General features: G+C 47.1%; 1 protein-coding gene across 6 annotated transcripts in view; it reads right to left on the bottom strand.

The window, feature by feature from the left end:
• LOC144480539 (CD276 antigen-like) overlaps positions 1-20,066 on the bottom strand; it is a 307,579-nt gene that overhangs the window by 262,521 nt on the left and 24,992 nt on the right. Inside the window, exon 1 of one of the 6 annotated variants that reach the window (XM_078200111.1) lies at positions 4,142-4,160. The exons of the other annotated variants lie outside the window; for them this stretch is intronic. The gene's annotated coding sequence lies outside the window, so the exon portion shown is untranslated. Of the gene's footprint in view, positions 1-4,141; positions 4,161-20,066 lie in introns of those variants that run through there. 6 annotated transcript variants of the gene reach the window in all.

Raw genomic sequence — 20,066 nt, forward strand, 5'->3', positions numbered from 1 at the left:
GTCGGTGCTTTATATCAGCTTGAGGCCGTCTTAATGATCACTGCCAGAGAATCTATCGCTTGGGCGTAGCTAGCAACAGTTGAGGTGGAGAAGCCAGAAAAATCCAGTTTGTAAAAATTGCTGAATCTCTGAATGGAAAATTAGCAATATTAAGAGTCCTGTCCACAGTATGTCTCGCCGGGACGGTTAGACAATGTTGCTATCATATTTAATTGTTTGACGAGGGCAACGTTTACCTCAGTCACTGACTTACATCCACAGCTGATCAGTGCATTACGTGGCATAAAGCACTTTGGCTGCAACTGTAACCTCTGTTACACCCCGGGAGATCAGTCAGCGCTGCTTGTAAAATGTCTTTGATACTTATTAGGCAGCCTCCACCCACTCTTAAACAGGATAAAATCCATCACATTGCTCCCCTCTCCTTAGCTCTGAAGGAGTCACACAGGCTCGAAATGTTAACTCGTGTTTCTCTCACCACTCAGGCTGCCAGCCCTTTCCCTCAATGTCAGTAAAACGAAGGAGATTGTCATCGACTTCAGGAAATTAGTGGAGGACATGCCCCTGTCTACATCAACGGTGATGAAGTGGAAATGGTCGAGGGCTTCAAGTTTCTAGGTGTCCAGGTCACCAACAACCTGTCCTGGTCCCTCCGTACCGACGCTGTAGTTAAGAAAGCCCACCAATTTTACAGGAGGCTAAGGAAATTCGGCATGTTCGCTACGACTCTCACCAATTCTAACAGATGCACCATAGAAAACATCCTTTCCAGGTGTATCGCAGCTTGGTATGGCTCCTGCTCCGACCAAGACTACAAGAAACTACAAAGGGTTGTGAACGTAGCCCAGTCCATCACGCAAACCAGCCTCCCATCCATTGACTCTGTCTACACTTCCCGCTGACTCAGAAAAGCAGCCAGCATGATCAAGGACCCCACGCACCCCGGACATTCTCTCTTCCACCTTCTCCCGTCGGGAAAAAGATACAAAAGTCCGAGATCACGTACCAAGCGATTCAAACTGCCATCAGACTTTTGAATGGACCGACCTTATATTAAACTGATCTTTCATAGAATCATAGAATACCTACAGTGCAGAATGAGGCCATTCGGCCCATCAAGTCTGCAACGGCCATAATCCCACCCATCCCCACCCCATAACCCTACTTATTTACTGTACTAAACCCCCGACACTAAGGGGCAATTTAGCTTGGCCAATCAACCTAACACTCAAATCTTTGGACTGTGGGAGGAAACCGGAGCACCCGGAGGAAACCCACGCAGACACGGGGAGAACGTGCAAACTCCACACAGGCAGTGACCCAAGCCGGGAATCGAACCCGGGTCCCTGGCGCTGGGAGGTAGCAGTGCTAACCACTGTGCCACCACGTGTTGGCTAGCACGAGGGGACATAGCTTTAAATTGAGGGGTGAGAGATATAGGACAGATGTTAGAGGTGGGTTCTTTACTCAGAGAGTAGTAAGGGCGTGGAATGCCCTGCCTGCAGCAGTGGTGGACTCGTCAACGTTGAGAGCGTTCAAGTGGTTATTGGATAAACATATGGATGATACTGGAATAGTGTAGGTTAGAGGGGCTTTAGATTGGTACCACTGGTCGGCGCAACATCGAGGGCCGAAGGGCCTGTACTGTGCTGTAATGTTCTATGTATGCACAATAGGATCCCATAAACAGCAATGGTAGCTAATCCAGGAAGGGTGGGGTTGACAGGTAAATGCTGAACAAGAGCAAATGGAGAAATCCTCTGCCCCTCATCAAAAAAGGAAAGAGCCAGGTACGGAATCTTGCACATTCAGGGTTAACGATTCATCAGCACAATGGCACTCTCTCAACACTGCACTGAAAGGTCAGTGTGGCAGGGCGGCACAGTGGTTAGCACTGCTGCCTTACAGCTCCAGGGACCCAGGTTCGATTCCCAGCTTAGATCACTGTCTATGCAGAATCTGCACATTCTCCCCGTGTCTGCGTGGGTTTCCTCCGGGTGCTCCGGTTTCCTCCCACAGTCCGAAAGACGTGCTGGTTAGGGTGCATTGGCCGTGCTAAATTCTCCCTCAGTGTTACCCGAACAGGTGCCGGAGTGTGGCGACTGGGGGATTTTCACAGTAACTTCATTGCAGTGTTAACGACTTGTGACACTAATAAATAAACTTTGAACAACGCAGTCATGTTCTCCAGTTCTGGAATTCTCCGATCTCGTTCACCCTGCCAGCGGGAATGGAGAGTTTGGCGGCTCAGCCCAAAATTGCAGCTGGACCAGGGAATCCCAGCAGCGGACAAGATCGGAGAACTCCGGCTCTGGAACGGGATATGCTTTCGAGACAGGAATGTTGCCACCAAGCCAAATGGCCAGAGAATTGAATATAGGTCATGTGAACATAATTGGCTTGCTGGAACCTCAGATTCAAAAGGAATAGAGGTAAAAAAGTTTGCAAAATCGATTTTGCTACCAATAGCGGTGATTTCGCCGAGCCGCCAAGACTAAATAGCACGGTAGCACTGTGGTTAGCACTGCTGCCTCACAGCTCCAGGGACCCGGGTTCGATTCCTAGCTTGGGTCACTGTCTGTGCGGAGTCTGCACGTTCTCCCTGTGTCTGCGTGGGTTTCCTCCGGGATGCTCCGGTTTCCTCCCACAGTCCAAAAGACATGGTGGTGAAGTTGATTGGCCATGCTAAATTGTCCCTTCATGCCCCGGGATGCGTAAATTAGTGGGATTAGCGGGGTAAATTTGTGGGGTTACTGGGTGGGATTGTTATCGGTGCAGAGTAGATGGGCCGAATGGCCTCTTTCTGTACAGTAGGATTCTAAAATGGCAAACGGCCAGCAGCGATTTCAGATGGTGAATTCCCAATCAAACCCAACCCTAAACTCCCTAAAGAGATGAACATTGGTACTTGGGTTCAAGCCAATAGTTACGATGCACAGAAATATTAATGCATCGCCATAGCAATCAGTGACCAATGGTCAGCCTTTAGAATATCCCCATTCATCATTATACTCCAATCTATAAGGCACTGCGTTCAAACATCCCCGACACAAGAGAAAAACATAGGATTATCTTACCCTACCCCATCTTAATGTAAAATCCATTTCATTAAAGCAGATGCGCATCTTAATCCTATTCTTCACCCTAACCCTAACCATACGGCAGAACCAGGCCATCACCCTGTTTTCCTCTTTCGCTCCATCCCCACAACCCCCACATTTCTCCACCTCCCCCCCCCACCCCCACCACACACACTGCAAAAGAAATAACTAACAGGAGTAATAATATGTTTTAAAAAGGAAAAACAGGAGACCATAAGAGCAGAATTAGGCCACTCGGCCCATCGAGTCTGCTCCGCCATTCAATCATGGCTGATATTTTTCTCATCCCCATTCTCCTGCCCTTTCCCCGTAACCCCTAATCCCCTTATTAATCAAGAACCTACCTATCTCTGTCTTAAAGACACTCAATGACCTGGCCTCCACAGTCTTCCGCGGCAAAGAGTTCCACAGATTCACCACTTTCTGGCTGAAGAAATTCCTCCTCATCTCTGTTTTAAAGGATCGTCCCTTCAGCCTGAGGTTGTGCCCTCTGGTTCTAGTTTTTGCTACTAGTGGAAACATCCTCTCCACGTCCACTCTTTCCAGGCCTCGCAGTATCCTGTAATTTTCAATAAGATCCCCCCCCTCATCCTTCTAAACTCCAATGAGTACAGACCCAGAGTCCTCAACCATTCCCCACACAACGAGCTCTTCATTCCAGGGATCATTCTTGCGAACCTCCTCTGGGCCCTTTCCAAGGCCAGCACATCCTTCCTTAGGTATGGGGCCCAAAACTGCTCACAATACTCACAGACAAGAAGACAAGCCAAAGTATAAGGGCATGGCATCACAGGGGGCAACAAGGGTCGGACGTGAGCCAAAAGAAAAGTGGCAGAGCATGAAGAAAAGGGGATATGTCCTCCCTCTGTCCAACCCCAAAAACCTAACCCTAACCCAGCCCTTCATCTTTCCGCGCCAGAATTCTCTGATCCCATATGCCACTGCCAGCAAGAACGGAGAATTTGACACTCAGCTAAAATTCCATTCACTGCAGCGGGACCGTAAAATCCCAGCCGCCGGCGAGGTCACAGAATTCCCACCTTGGTGTCTTTCATGTTTTACGATCTAGAAGGCCCGAGATTCGGAACGCCATCTGTGCAGAGTCAACGGACCAATAGGGAGAAGAGAGGAAGGGCAGTAACTATGGCCGGAATTTTATTGGCACGCCCGCCCGAGGCTCCTAAGGTCGCGCCCCGAGGCCAATGGGGAATGCCGTTTTGCGAGCTCGCCCTCCCCGATTTCGGAGAAGACATGCCAGTAGAATCAGGGCCCATGTGACTGCTGACCACGGGATGAGGAAGGGGTGGGGGGTGGGTTTGTGTGGAGCATTAAATAAAGTACAATGTTCGGCCAGGTAACGCATTCCTGTTTGCTACCCAGTGATTCGAGCCGGACTTGGGTGAGGATGGCCACGGTGAGGCTCCCATCCCCATTTGAACAGCTCACCAACATTCAGTCAGCGAGCTATCTCATGGAAATAGCTACTTGGGCAAGAATCAGGAACGCGGTCAAGGCCAGTCTCCCAACATGCCGAGCGAAGAGGAAAACAGGCAGATAAATTTAATGAATTTAACAGAACGGTCTCGATTTCGTAACTCTTCAGATTTCAAAGTTGTGGCAAAACGCAAGGGAGGCCAAGAATAATGACACCAACATTGATGCACGCACGAGCGCACACCCTGACGCGAAAAATCATGCGCACCCCTACCCCAGCACACAGATACATACACGCCATGCACACATCCCTACCTTACCCACACACACACATGTACACACCAACACACAAACACACGCATGCACCCAGACACACAACCTCCCGAACATCATTTTCCTGTGTTACTGTTTTGGATGATCCAATCAATTTTTACTCAATGAATCACAAGAGAAAGTTACCAAATTCCCACCCTGGAGACGTACTCCAGAAGGTTTCCGCCGGAAAATTAACAATTCACTCTCTCATTAAAAGATATCCCCTTTGCTGTGCAGGGAAATAAATGCAGCCTGTTTGCATCTAATAAAAACCCAGTGTGCGGAACAGGGGATGTTGCTTTCATCTACAAATACCATATCCCACACTCGGAAGACAATGGTTGAGGAACAATGTGTTCGTGCTAATACAAATAATTTATCTTAATTCATGTGCGTTTGCCACAGCTGCTTGCAATGGGGAATGTATTCCAGAATCACAAACCAAGTCCAGTTACTGGTGTCACATGTCGGCTTACATTAACACTGCAATGAAGTTACTGTGAAAATCCCCTGGTCGCCACACTCCGGCACCTGTTCGTGTCAATGCACCTCACCATATTTTTTATGGGGTACAAATTCCACCATCTGCCGCGGCGGGATTCGAACCCGGGTCCCCAGAACATTAGCTGAGTTTCTGGATTAATAGTCCAGCAATAATACCACTAGGCTTAACATAAGGAACACAGACCAACAGTTTGTACCTGGAACAAGCATTTGAAATGGGCACTGCTTTCCTAATGAACTTAATATTTAAAGTCTAAGTTTATTTATTATTGCCACAAGTAGGCTTACATTAACACTGCAATGAAGTTACTGTGAAAATCCCCGAGTCGCCACACTCAGGCGCATGTTCGGGTACACTCCTCCTTCCCACAGGACCTCGCTCCCTGGGAGTAATGTGATGTTGAGTGATAACATGAATCAGGCATTGGCAAACTGACAAGAGTGTTTTACATCTGCCCTGACTTTATTTTTGTTAACTTCAAAGGGGATAAAAATTGAGACCCCCAACATGTGCTTCTGATTCTCTCTTGCCCTACCTACCTTGATAAGGGGGGGCGGCACGATGGCACAGTGGTTAGCACTGCTGCCTCAGAGCCCCAGGGACCTGGGTTCGATTCGAGCCTCAGATGACTGCCTGTGTGGAGTTTGCACATTCTCCTCGTGTCTGCATGGGTTTCCTCCGGGTGCTCCGGTTTCCTCCCACAGCCCAAAGACATGCCGGTTAGATGGATTGGCCATGCTAAATTGTGCCTTAATGTCCACAGATGTGTAGGTTGGGTTGATTGGCCATGCTAAATTGCCCCTTAGTGTCCAAAGATGTGTAGGTTGGGTTGAATGGCATGCTAAATTGCCCCTTAGTGTCTACAGATGTGTAAGTTAGGTGGATTGGCCATGCAAAACTGCCCTTTAGTGTCCAAAGATGTGCAGGTTAGGTGGATTGGCCATGCTAAATTGCCCCTTAGTGTCCACAGATGTGTAGGGTAGGTGGATTGGCCATGCTAAATTGCCCCTTAGTGTCCACAGATGTGTAGGGTAGGTGGATTGGCCATGCTAAATTGCCCCTTAGTGTCCAAAAATGTGTAGGTTGGGTTGATTGGCCATGCTAAATTGCCCCTTAGTGTCTACAGATGTGTAGGTTAGGTGGATTGGCCATGCAAAATTGTCCCTTAGTGTCAGGGAGATTAGCAGGGTAAATACGTGGGGTTACGGGGATAGGGCCTGGTTGGGATTGATATTGGTGCAGGCTCGAAGGGCCTAATGGTCTCCTTCTGCACTGTAGGGATTCTATGATTCTATTCTATGATTCTACCTCACAGAGTGACAAGTGACCCCACACCTCAGATGCTACACAAATGCTTGCACAGCTAAATCACAGAAAGTTGTTGAGTTCTCACAAGACTTGTACACTAAAATAACAAGTGGTCTTTGAAATCATTCAGTGTCCCACATCCATGTTCTGGATTGTTCATCACTGCATAGACATTGACCCAAGGCTGGAATCGAACCCGGGTCCCTGGCGCTGTGAGGCAGTGGCGCTAACCACTGTGCCACCGTGCCGCCCTCGCCTTCCAGCTCTGCTCGGGTACATTTAGCTGTACTGATGCTACACCAAGGAGGTGCTGCACTGGCAAGGCATTTCACAAAACAGGAACAGGGAATGGCTCCCTGAATTCCAGCCACAGTCCCTCCCTCAGCCAACACCAGAAAAAACAGATCGACAACGTGTAATGTTTTCCCCACTCTCGTCAAATAACGAGACGGAGATATTTAACACTCATTTATTCACTGGGATGGACAAGGTCTCGGTTTAGTGCCACACACATTCCTGCAGTCAGGAATAAATGACTGAACAAAATATTTGCTCACGTGCCAATATTCTCCAACTCTTCTAATGTTTCCTTAACACTTCCCCTTCTCCAATGCAATTTGCCGAGTTCCTTGTTTTTTTAAATGAGAAGTTGGAGTGTGAAGAGAAAAAGTCAGAGCAAAGTACAAGACTAAAAGGGAGAAGTAGGGAGAGGCAATTCTCAGAATGCTTAGCTGGCTTGTGGAAGACCCAGAATACCATCTTGGGTTGAACCAATTAAACTAAATCAACGGACAACTCACAAGAGCATCCCCCGAAAGGAATTAAGCAGAGACAAATGGCAAAGGAAAGTTAAAGGCTGGAATTCTCCTATCCCGCGCGTCACTGGAATTTTAGCGGGTGGGTTGCGGAGAATGTGAAACCCCATTAACGGTCGGGTGGGAATTTCCGGCTTTTAGACCAGCGTGCCCAGAGAATTCCACCCAAAATACTAAATCCAGATTGCAATCAAAGGGGTCCCCTCCGGTGCCCAATGGGCACAGAAGGAACAAAGAACAAAGAAAATTAGGTTTATGAAATGATGAAGGGGATAGATAGAGTGAACGTTCAAAGACTATTTTCTCAGGTAGATGGAGCTATTACAAGGGGGCATAACTATAGAGTTCATGGTGGGAGATATAGGAAGGATGTCCGAGGTAGGTTCCTTACTCAGAGAGTGGTTGGGGTGTGGAATGGACTGCCTGCAGTGATAGTGGAGTCAGACACTTTAGGAACATTTAAGCGGTTATTGGATAGGCACATGGAGCACACCAGGATGATAGGGAGTGGGATCGCTTGATCTTGGTTTCAGATAAAGCTCAGCACAACATCGTGGGCCGAAGGGCCTGTTCTGTGCTGTACTGTTCTATGTTCTATCTATGTTAAAATTACAGCACAGGAACAGGCCCTTTCCAAGCCTGCATCGACCATGCTGCCTGACTGAACTAAAACCCCCTACCCTTCCAGGGACCATATCCCTCTATTCCCACCCTATTCATGTATTAGTCAAGACGCCCTTAGAAGTCACTAGCGTATCTGCTTCCACTACCTCCCCCAGCAGCGAGTTCCAGGCACCCACCACCCTCTGTGTAAAAAAACTTGCCTTGTACATCTCCTTTAAACCTTGCCCCTCGCACCTTAAACCTATTCCCCCTGGTAATTGACTCTTCCACCCTGGGGCAAAAGCTTCTGACTATCCACTCTGTCCATGCCCCTCGTAATCTTGAAAGACCCAGGATGCACAGCCATAGAGTGGGGGAAGGGACAATAAGGGCGGCACAGTGGTTAGCACTGCTGCCTCACAGCGCCAGAGACCCGGGTTCGATTCTGGCCTCGGGGGACTGTCTGTGTGGAGTTTGCATGTATTCCCCATGTCTGCATGGGTTTCTTCCGGGTGCTCCAGTTTCCTCCCACACTCCAAAGATGTGCGGGCTAGGTTGATTGGCCTTGATAAATCGACCCTTAGTGTCAGCGGGGTTAACAGGGTAAATACATGGGGTTACAGGGATAGGGTCTGGGTGGGATTGTTGTTGGCTCAGGCTCGATGGGCCGAATGGCCTCCTTCTGCACTGTAGTGACTCTATAATTCTATGATTCTATGTAATGGGTTTGTGGAACAATATGGGTGGGAGGTGGGAGGAGAAACAAGAGAAATGCTTTGTTAAAAGCATTGGGGAGGCAGTGACGCAGCGGACTAATAATCCAGAGGCCCAGGGAAAGATCTGGGGACCGGGATTCAATCCCTCTTTGGATCCCAACAATTTGAATTCTACAATCAAAAATTTACTAATGACCAAGAATCCATTGTCGATTGTCAGAAAAACCCATCTGGTTCACTAATGTCCTTTAAGGAAGGAAATCTGCCGTCCTTACCCGGTCTGGCCTACATGTGACCCCAGAGCCACAGCAATGTGGTTGACTCTCAACTGCCCTCTGAGACAGTGGGAATAAATGGAAAAAGTTGCATTGACTAAGTCAGTGGTTCTCAAATTTTTTTTATCACCAACCTGTTCGGGACAGTTTAGGTTTAACTTAAGTTTATTTATTAGTATCACAAGTAGGCTTACATTAACACTGCAATGAAGTTACTGTGAAAATCCCCCAGTCGTCACACTCCGACCTGCTCGGGTACACTGAGGGAGAATTTAGCATGGCTGATGCACCGAACCAGCACATCTTTCGGACTGTGGGAGGAAATCTGAGCATCCGGAGGAAACCCACGCAGACATGGGGAGAACGTGCAAACTCCACACAGACAGTGACCCAAGCCAGGAATTGAACCCGGGTCCCTGATGCTATGAGGCAGCAGTGCTAACCACTGTGCTACCTGAGACTTGATGAACCAACCAATGAAACCCCACCCGTTTGCATTTCCCCAGCAAAAAGATATGAATCGGAATTAATAGGAAGAATGGAGCTGCTTTTAATGAGAGGTGAGGTGTGGCTCTAAACTGAAGATCGCAGCCTCATGTCAGGCTCCACGTTGCAAGGGGTTCTTCACAAGTATTGGGAACCAATCTCACAATTATATATTTGGTTCTCAACTCTTGTGAAGTGTTGAAGCTTCACTCCAGATCCGTGCCAGCGAGAATGAATTAGGCACAGTCTCAGCTAGGCTGACATTGAGTCGGGTACACACATTTACACATTGATTGCTTATAATAGATACCCATCCCAACCCTTGTTTCATGAAGCACTCTTTACAGGTGGGCAGAGTGGTGAAGAAGGCATTCGGCATGCTTGGTTTCATTGGTCAGAACATTGAGTACAGGAGCTGGGACATCTTGTTGAACTTGTACAAGACATTGGTAAGGCCACACTTGAAATACTGTGTACAGTTCTGGTCACCCTACTTGGGAAAGGATATTATTAAACTAGAAAGAGTGCAGAAAAGATTTACTAGGATGGTACATATGATGGTTGATGGTTTGAGTCATAAGGAGAGACTGGATCGACTGGGACTTTTTTCCCTGGAGCGTAGGAGGCTTAGGGGTGATCTTGTAGAGGTCTATTAAATAATGAGGGGCATAGATAAGGTAGATAGTCAACATCTTTTCCCAAAGGTAGGGGAATCTAAAACTAGAGGGCATAGGTTTAAGGTGAGAGGGGAGAGATACAAAAGGGTCCAGAGGGGCAATTTTTTCACACAGAGGGTGGTGAGTGTCTGGAATGAGCTGCCAGAGGCAGTAGTAGAGGCGGGTACAATTTTGTCTTTTAAAAAGCACTTAGACCGTTACATGGGTAAGATGGGTATAGAGGGATATGGGCCAAACACGGGCAATTGGGACCAGCTGATTGGTTAAAAAAAAGGGGGTGGCATGGACAGGTTGGGCCAAAGGGCCTGTTTCCATGCTGTAAACCTCTATGACATTCTCATTTGATGAGAGTTGTCCAACATGAATGTGAGCCAACACTGGCCCCTCACACGCAAGGCCACAGTGGCAGGGAGCAGGACACCGTGTACTCCGCGTGAGCTCCCAGGTGGTTGTAAGATTTGCACATTCTGTTGAATCCATTGTCGAGTTGGAACGGTGAGTCTCCCAGACCCAGGAATTTGGCCAGGATTCTGAACTGACCTGAATCCACCTCAGCTCCTGGTCCAAGACCAGAAACAGTTTGGCACACTCAGCAATAAAACCAGTGTCTGGAATACATTCTGGAGTCTCACAAATCTAAGGAATGTAATTCCCACCCCAACCCCCACACCCTCACCTTCCACTTCCATCGCACTCCAACCCCTTACAGTCATTTCTGCTCTGTCTATAAGCTTCGGTCTGTGGTCAGGGACTGGAGGGTAAGGGGGGGCAGGAATGGGGATCTGGAAGGTAGCAATGGAGCACAGTCAGATGCTCTTTCCCAGGGTAGGAAAGTCATGTACCCGGGGACATAGGTTTAAGGTGCGTGGGGAAAAGTTTAGAGGAGATGTGCGAGGCAAGTCTTTTTACACAGAGGGTGGTTAATGTCTGGAACGCGCTGCCCGGGGAGGGGGTGGGAGCGGGTACGATAGCGGCATTTAAGGGGCAACTAGATGAATACATGAATAGGATGGGAATGGAAGGATACAGACTGAGTGCATACGGTTTTAGTTTAGGCAGGCATCATGATCGGTGCAGACTTGGAGAGCCGAAGGGCCTGTTCCTGTGCTGTATTTTTCTTTGTTCTTCGCTATTCTTTGACTGTCTGCTCTTTCAGCAGATCAACAGGTTTGAGGTCCTTGCAGTTTGTGTGGATGAGAGCTAGGACTGCTGGGTAGAGCAGCAAACTGGCCACAGCACTGTGGATACAGGGGATCATTCAAGTGGGCGTTGGGGAAAGGAATGTGTTTGTCGCAGGGGACAGTACAGTCAGTGGAGGGATGGACACAATTCCCTGCAGCCAAGGGCAATGCATCCCAATGGCTATCTTGCCAGTCCAGTGTCAGGGTAAGGTCACAGCAGCTCCAAATGTGGAATGTAAAGGGAAGGGTCCCATTGTCATGGTCCATGGAGCTTTCAACAGCATAGATAGGGCTCAGAGAAAGGTTCTGCTGAGCAAGTCTGAGCAGCTCGGAGCTAAATGAAACAGCAGAACCACAAAAGGTAGTTCTCTGGATTACTACCTGAAACAGAAGCAGGTTGACATAGTTAGCTCAGATCAGAGTGTAGAATGGGTGGCTCAAAGGTTGGAGGCAGTGAAATGAGTTTGAATTCATGGGGCTCTGGCTCCAGTGCAGGGTAAAAGGAACCATTGGTTTCACTTGAACCATGTTGGGACCACAGAATCATAGCAACCTTACAGTACAGAAGGAGGCTATTGAGCCTGTACTGACAACAATCCCACCCAGGCCCTATCCTTGTAACCCCATGTATTTACCCTGCTAGTCTCCCTGACACTAAGGGGCAATTTAGCATGGCAAATCCACCTAACCCGCACATCTTTAGACACTAAGGGGCAACTTAGCATGGCCAATCCACCAAACCCGCACATCTTTGGACACTAAGGGTCAATTTAGCATGGCCAATCCACCAAACCCGCACATCTTTGGACACTAAGCGGCAATTTAGCATGGCCAATCCACCTAACCTACCCATCCTTTGGAGACTAAGGGCCAATTTACCATGGCCAATCCACCTAACCTACACATCTTTGGAGTGTGGGAGGAAACCGGAGCATCTGGAGGAAACCCAGGCAGACACGGGGAGAACATACAGACTCCACGCAGACAGTCACCCAAGGCTGGAATTGAACCCGGGTCCCTGGTGCTGTGAGACAGCAATGTTAACCACTGTGCCACCTGAAAAACCAGTGTCCTCATGAATCATAAAATCCTCTCTACATCCCCTAATTCTAAGCTAAAAGGCTGGGGAGTGAGGTAGGGATCAGGTGAGGGGGATCCTCAGAACGTTTAAGAGAAAAGATAATGAAATAGTGCAGGGTGGTATCACAGATAATGATAACGAGAGTGTGACAAGGAGGGATATTCTTACAAACATAAGAATGGCATCTGCAATTATGGCTAGCAGAGGGAAAAAATGGTAAAAAGACACATGAAACATTCATAAAGATAGATGAATTGATAGCACAGATCTAAATAATCATTGGGTAGTACAGAAGGAACGCTGCTGAAAAAAAGACACGTTGTCAAAGCTTTTTGTTTTGTACTCATCAGGGCAATTCACAAGAATACAAAATGAAGCCTGTTTCTCATGCCATATAAATCGTCATTCCCTTTACATTTGATATCCTTGCAAATTGTCCTGATGAATGCAGGATGAAAAGCTTTAACAGCATGTGTTTCAAATAGAAATAAAGGGGTATGATATGGAAGCCATTACAGAGGTGTGGTTACAAGGTGACCAAAGCTGGGCACTGAATATTCAAGAACATCTCAAAATGATAGGAAGCAAGCAAAGGCTGGTGGGGTAGCTCTGTTAATAAAGGTTGAGATCAGTACAGTGCTGAGAAATGATCTTGGGTCAGGAAGTCAAGATGAAAAATCAGTTTAGATGGAGATAAGAAATAACAAAGGAAATAAGTCACAGGGAGGGGTGGGAGTGGGTGCTCTGAACACTTGCTACACTGTAGGACAGAATCTACATCAAGAATAGGGAGGAGATTGCAGAGCCTCTAGCGATGATCTTTGCGTCGTCGATGGAGACGTGAGAGGTGCCGGAGGATTGGAGGATTGCGAATGTGGTTCCTATTTTCAAGAAGGGGAATAGGGAGAGCCCAGGTAATTACCGACCGGTGAGTCTAACCTCAGATGGAGAAGATCCTGAGGGACAGGATATATGAGCATTTAGAGAGGTTTAGTGTGCTCAAGAATACTCAGCATGGCTTTGTCAAGGGCAGATTGTGCCTTACGAGCCTGGTGGAGTTCTTCGAAAATGTGACTAAACACATTGACGAAGGGAAGGCAGTAGATGTGGTTTATATGGATTTTAGCAAGGTGTTCGATAAGGTCCCCAATGCAAGGCTTCTAGAAAAAGTGAGAGGGCATGGGATCCAAGGGGCTGCTGCCCTGTGGATCCAGAACTGGCTTGCCCAAAGGAGGCAGAGAGTGGGTATAGATGGGTCTTTTTCTAAATGGAGGTCGGTCACCAGTAGTGTACCCCAGGGATCTGTACTGGGACCCTTGCTGTTTGTCATTTTCATAAATGACCTGGATGAGGAAGCGGAGGGATGGGTTGGTAAGTTTGCCGATGACACGAAGGTTGATGGGGTTGTGGATAGTCTGGAGGGATGTCAGAAGTTACAGAGGGACATAGATAGGATGCAAGACTGGGCGGAGAAGTGGCAGATGGACTTCAACCCAGATAAATGCGTCGTGGTCCATTTTGGTAGGACAAATGGGATGAAGGAGTACAATATAAAGGGAAAGACTCTTAGTACTGTAGAGGATCAGAAGGACCTTGGGGTCCGGGTCCATAGGACTCTGAAATCGGCCCCGCAGGTGGAGGAGGTGGTTAAGAAGGCGTATGGTGTGCTGGCCTTTATCAATCGAGGGATTGAGTTTAGGAGTCCGGGGATAATGATGCAGCTATCCAAGACCCTCGTCAGACCCCACTTGGAGTACTGTGCTGAGTTCTGGTCGCCTCACTATAGGAAGGATGTGGAAAAGATTGAAAGGGTGCAGAGGAGATTTACAAGGATGTTGCCTGGATTGAGTGGCATGCCTTATGAGGATAGGCTGAGGGAGCTCGGTCTTTTCTCCTTGGAGAGACGAAGGATGAGAGGAGGCCTAATAGAGGTGTATAAGATGTTGAGAGGCATAGATCGGGTGGACTCTCAGTGGCTTTTTCCCAGGGTGGAAATGTCTGCTACGAGAGGACACAGGTTTAAGGTGCTGGGGGGTAGGTACAGGGGAGATGTTAGGGGTAAGTTTTTCACAGAGGGTGGTGGGCGAGTGGAATCGGCTGCCGTCAGTGGTGATGGAGGCGAACTCAATAGGGTCTTTTAAGAGACTCCTGGATGAGTACATGGAGCTTAATAGGATGGAGGGTTATAGGTAAGTCTAGAAGGTAGGGATGTGTTCGGCACAACTTGTGGGCCGAAGGGCCTGTTTGTGCTGTAGTTGTTCTATGTTCTAATAAAGGGGGCTTATGAAAAAAATACTGCAATAAGCATCAGCATTTTTAATCTTCTATGGATTCATGAATCAAATTGGTAAAGATGGCTTTGAGGATGAGTTCATAGAATGTATTCAGGATGCTTGTTAAAATAATATATTGTTGAACCGGGGTACAGGCTATTTCCGACCTGGTGACGTGTAATCGGGGGGGCTGATGAGTTCAGTTGGTTGAATAGCTCGAATATAGTTCAGAATAATGTTGTCAGAGAGGATTTAATTCCCATTTCAGCTGAGAGAGACTTGAGAATTGACTCTTTGTCCATCCCTCAGAAGACAACAGTAAATGATAACTGACAGAAACAGTCAAGAAAACAGTTCAGGATGAAGTATCAACAGATGATGAGCCAAGAATCTATCTTCAGGCAGGGCAGACTGGAATGGAAATGGGAACTGAGGCAGGATTCATAGAGTCATAGAGGTTTACAGCATGGAAACAGGCCCCTTGGCCCAACTTGTCCATGCTGCCCTTTTTTTTTTAAAAACCCCTAAACTAATCCCAATGATCCGCATTTGGCCCATATCCCTCGATACCCATCGTACCCATGTAACTGTCTAAATGCTTTTTAAAAGACAAAATTGTACCCGCCTCTACTACTACCTCTGGCAGCTTGTTCCAGACACTCACCACCCTCTGTGTGAAAAAATTGCCCCTCTGAACACTTTTGTATCTCTCCCCTCTCACCTTAAACCTATGCCCTCTAGTTTTAGACTCCCCTACCTTTGGGAAAAGATGTTGACTATCTCGCTGATCTATGCTCGTCATTATTTTGTAGACCTCTATAAGGTCACCCCTCAGCCTCCTATGCTCCAGAGAAAAAAGTCCCAGTCTATTCAGCCTCTCCTTATAACTCAATCCATCAAGTCCCAGTAGCATCCTAGTAAATCTTTTCTGCACTCTTTCTAGTTTAATAATATCCTCTCTATAGAAGGGCGACCAGAATTGCACACAGTATTCCAAGCGTGGCCTTACCAATGTCTTGTACAACTTCAACAAGACATTCCAACTTCTGTATTCAATGTTCTGACTGATGAAACCAAGCATGCCGAATGCCTTCTTCACCATTCTGTCCACCTGTGACTCCACTTTCAAGGAGCTATGAACATGTACCCCTAGATCTCTTTGTTCTGTAACTCTCCCCAACGTCCTACCATTAACTGAGTAAGTCCTGCCCTGGCTCAATCTACCAAAATGCATCACCTCGCATTTGTCTAAATTAAACTCCATCTGCCATTCGTCAGCCCACTGGCCCAATTGATCAAGATTCCGTTGCAATTGGCGATAACTTTCTTCACTGTCCACTATGCCACCAATCTTGGTGTCATCTGCAAACTTACTAACCATGCCTCCTATATTCTCATCCAAATCATTGATATAAATGACAAATAACAGTGGGCCCAGCACTGATCCCTGAGGCACACCGCTGGTCACACACCTCCAGTTTGAAAAACAACTCTCTACAACCACCCTCTGGCTTCTGTCAAGAAGCCAATTTTGTATCCATTTAGCTACCTCACCCTGGATCCCGTGAGATTTAACCTTATGCAACAACCTACCATGCGGTACCTTGTCAAAGGCCTTGCTAAAGTCCATGTAGACAACATCAACTGCACTGCCCCCATCTACCCTCTTGATTAATCCTTCAAAAAACTCAATCAAATTTGAGAGACATGATTTTCCACTCACAAAGCCATGCCGATTGTCCCTAATCAGTTCTTGCGTCTCTAAATGCCTGTAGATCCTGTCTCTCAAAAATACCTTCCAACAATTTACCCATCACAGATGTGAGGCTCACTGGCCTGTAGTTCCCAGGCTTTTCCCTGCAGCCCTTTTTAAACAAAGACACAACATTTGCCACTCTCCAATCTTCAGGCACCTCACCTGTGACAATCTATGATTCAAATATCACGGCTAGGGGACCTGCAATTTCCTCCCTAGCCTCCCACAATGTCCTGGGATATACTTCATCAGGTCCCAGGGATTTATCTACCTTGATGCGCTGTAAAACTTCCAGCACCTCCTTCTCTGTAATATGTACACTCCTCAAGACATCACTATTTATTTCCCCAAGTTCCCTAACATCCATGCTTTTCTCAACAGTAAATACTTATGAGAAATATTCATTTAAGATCTCACCCATCTCTTGTGGATCTGCACATAGATAACCTTGTTGATCCTTAAGAGGCCCTACTCTCTCCCATGAGATTCATTAATGATTTCATAGTAAAGGATTCCCCTAGGGAAAGCGTGATCACAACGTTAAAAAAAATCGATTGCGTTTGAGGGTGAGAAACTTGGGTCTGAAACTAGTGTCTCAAACATAAGTAAAGGAAAAGTTATCAAGACAGAGTTGACTAAAGTAAACTAGGAGAAAAAGCTAAATGTTAAGCAGTGGCAGGCTTTCAGCAATGATATATTCCATTGAGAAAGACTATGAGAAGAATGAACCATCCATGGAAGGTAAGAATGGCATTAAATTGAAAGGAAAGGCATTTAATGTTGTGAACATTAGTGATAGACCAGGAGATTGGGAACATATTCAAAAACCAGCAAAGGATAACTGAAAAATAAAGAGGAAGAAATTAGAATATGAGGGTTAACTATCAAGAAATATAAAATCAGCGAATAAGAGCTTTTATATAAAAAGGAGAAGAGTAGCTAAAGTAAATACTGCTCCCTTTAACAATGGGACTGGGACTTAATAATGGGAAAAAAGGAAATGGCAGAGATTTTGAACAAGCATTTTCTATCTGTCTTCACAGTAGAAAACACCAAAGCATCCCACGAATAGCAGAAAATCAAGGGTCAAATGGAAGGGAGGAACTTAAAACAATCACCATCATCAGGGTAAAAGGTAGAGGGGAAACCAATCGGGCTAAAAATTGACAAGTCCCCCCAGGCCTGATGCCTTTCCCACTTTGCAATAACCCTTGCTTTCCCAGATACAGAGGCAACCAAATGAAAGAAAAAGAAAATATTGAGAAATTTAAGATAAAATCAAGGAAAAGAAGCGAGATTTCTCTCATAATTTAACCTGCTTTTAAATAGCAAGTCCATATGAGAAAGCTTTGCAGCAAAGTTCAGGTTACCCAAGCTCAAAAGGTCCATTAATTTACCAGTTCTCCAACAAGTCAAGTATTGAGACGTCGAGAAGTGCCATCTTAATCACACACTACTTGGTATGGCACCGACTCTGACCAAGACGTCAAGAAACTACAAAGGGTCGTAAATGAAGCTCAGTCCATCACGCAAACCAGCCTCCCATCCGTTGACTCTGTCTACATTTCCTGCTGCCTCTGGAAAGCAGCCAGCATAATCAAGGACCCCATGCACCCCGGACATTCTCTCTTCCACCTTCTTCCGTCGGGAAAAAGATACAAAAGTCTGAAAACACGTACCAACCGACTCAAGAACAGCTTCTTCCCTGCTGCTGTCAGACTTTTGAATGGATCTACCTTATATGAAGCTGATCTTTCTCTACACCCTAGCTATGACTGTAACGCTACCTTCTGCGCTCTCTCCTTTCCTTCTCTACGTACGGTATGCTTTGGCTGTATAGCGCGCAAGAAACAATACTTTTCACTGTATGTTAATACATGTGACAATAATAAATCAAATCAAAATTTGGAAATCACAATATTTTGATTGAGATGTTAAATTGGGGCTCCCACCTACCCTCTCAGATAGGTGTAAAAGATCCCAGGAGGCCATTTGAAGAGAAGGGGAGTCCTTCCTGGTGATGTGGCCAATCTGTACCCCTCAACAAGGGCGGCACAGTGGCACAGTGGTTAGCACTGCTGCCTCACAGCGCCAGCGACCCGGGTTCGATTCCCAGCTTGGGTCACTGTCTGTGTGGAGTCTGCATGTTATCCGTGTCTGCGTGGGTTTCCACCGGGTGCTCCGGTTTCTTCCCACACTCCAAAAGATGTGTGGGTTAGGTGCATTGGTCATGATAAATTGCCCCTTAGTGTCAGGGGGATTAGCAGGGTAAATATGTGAGGTTACGGGGACGGGACCTGGATGGGATTGCTGTCGGTGCAGGCTCGCTGGGCCAAATGGCCTCCTTCTGTACTGCAGATTCTAATTAAAAACTTAACACAATGAAAACAAAATGAATCAGTTACTATCGTGTTGTTTGTGGGAATTTGCTTTGTTCAAGTTGCCCACCGTTTTTCCGACATTGGCTGCAAAAGGCACTGGGGGACATGCCAAGGTCATGAAAAGGTGCTATACAAATGCAAGTTCAGTATAACCCTACCTGAACCAATTTCCAGCAAGGCTCAATACTCAGGAGCTGGAATCCTGGTCAAGGCAGGAACTCTGAAAAGGTGCCTGTTGTCACCCCAGCTGAAATGGCCATCTCTGCACAGGAGTGGGACCTGCCCAAGCTCCAAGCCTCAGCCATTTTGTTACCTTAACCAGCCAATGCTCTACTCGCCGTGGGAATGTCTGATGCCAGCTCAAGATGCTAAAAATGGAATGCCACCAGCCATCGCTCCACTCAACATGCAAATCATATAATCACAAGAATCCCTACAGTGCAGGAGGAGGCTATTCAGCCCATTGAGCCTGCACTGACAACAATCCCATCCAGGGCCACTCCCCTTAACCCCACCTATTTACCCAGCTAATCCCCCTGACACTAAGAGGCAATTTAGCCTGGCCAATCCACCTAACCTGTGTTCTTTGCACTGTGGGAGGAAACCGGAAGCACCCAGAGGAAACACACCCAGTGACAACACCACCACACCACCATCACCATCCCCATCACCATCATCCGAAAGACGTGCTGGTTAGGTGCATTGGCCATGCTAAATTCTCCCTCAGTGTACCAAAACAGGTCCCGAAGTGTGGCGACTAGGGGATTTTCACAGTAACTTCATTGCGGTGTTAATGTAAGCCTACTTGTGACTAATAAACTTTATAAACAAAATTGCACGCAAAATGCAACTCCAATTGACACTCCCGGCACCTGTTTGGGTACACTGAGGGAGAATTTAACATGGCCAATGCACCTAACCAGCACGTCTTTGGACTGTGGGAGGAAACTGGAGCACCCGGAGGAAACCCACGCAGACACGGGGAGAACGTGAAAACTCCACACAGACAGTGACCCAAGCCGGGAATTGAACCCAGGTGCCTGGTGTTGTGAGGCAGCAGTGCTAACCACTGTGCTACCGTGCCACCCCGGGTTGAGAGCTGGCGCTGGTGAACTCCATCAGACCATACGACATAGGAGCAGAATTAGGCCATTCGGCC

This window comes from Mustelus asterias, chromosome 29 (genome assembly GCF_964213995.1).
Source record: "Mustelus asterias chromosome 29, sMusAst1.hap1.1, whole genome shotgun sequence".
Lineage (NCBI taxonomy): Eukaryota > Metazoa > Chordata > Chondrichthyes > Carcharhiniformes > Triakidae > Mustelus > Mustelus asterias.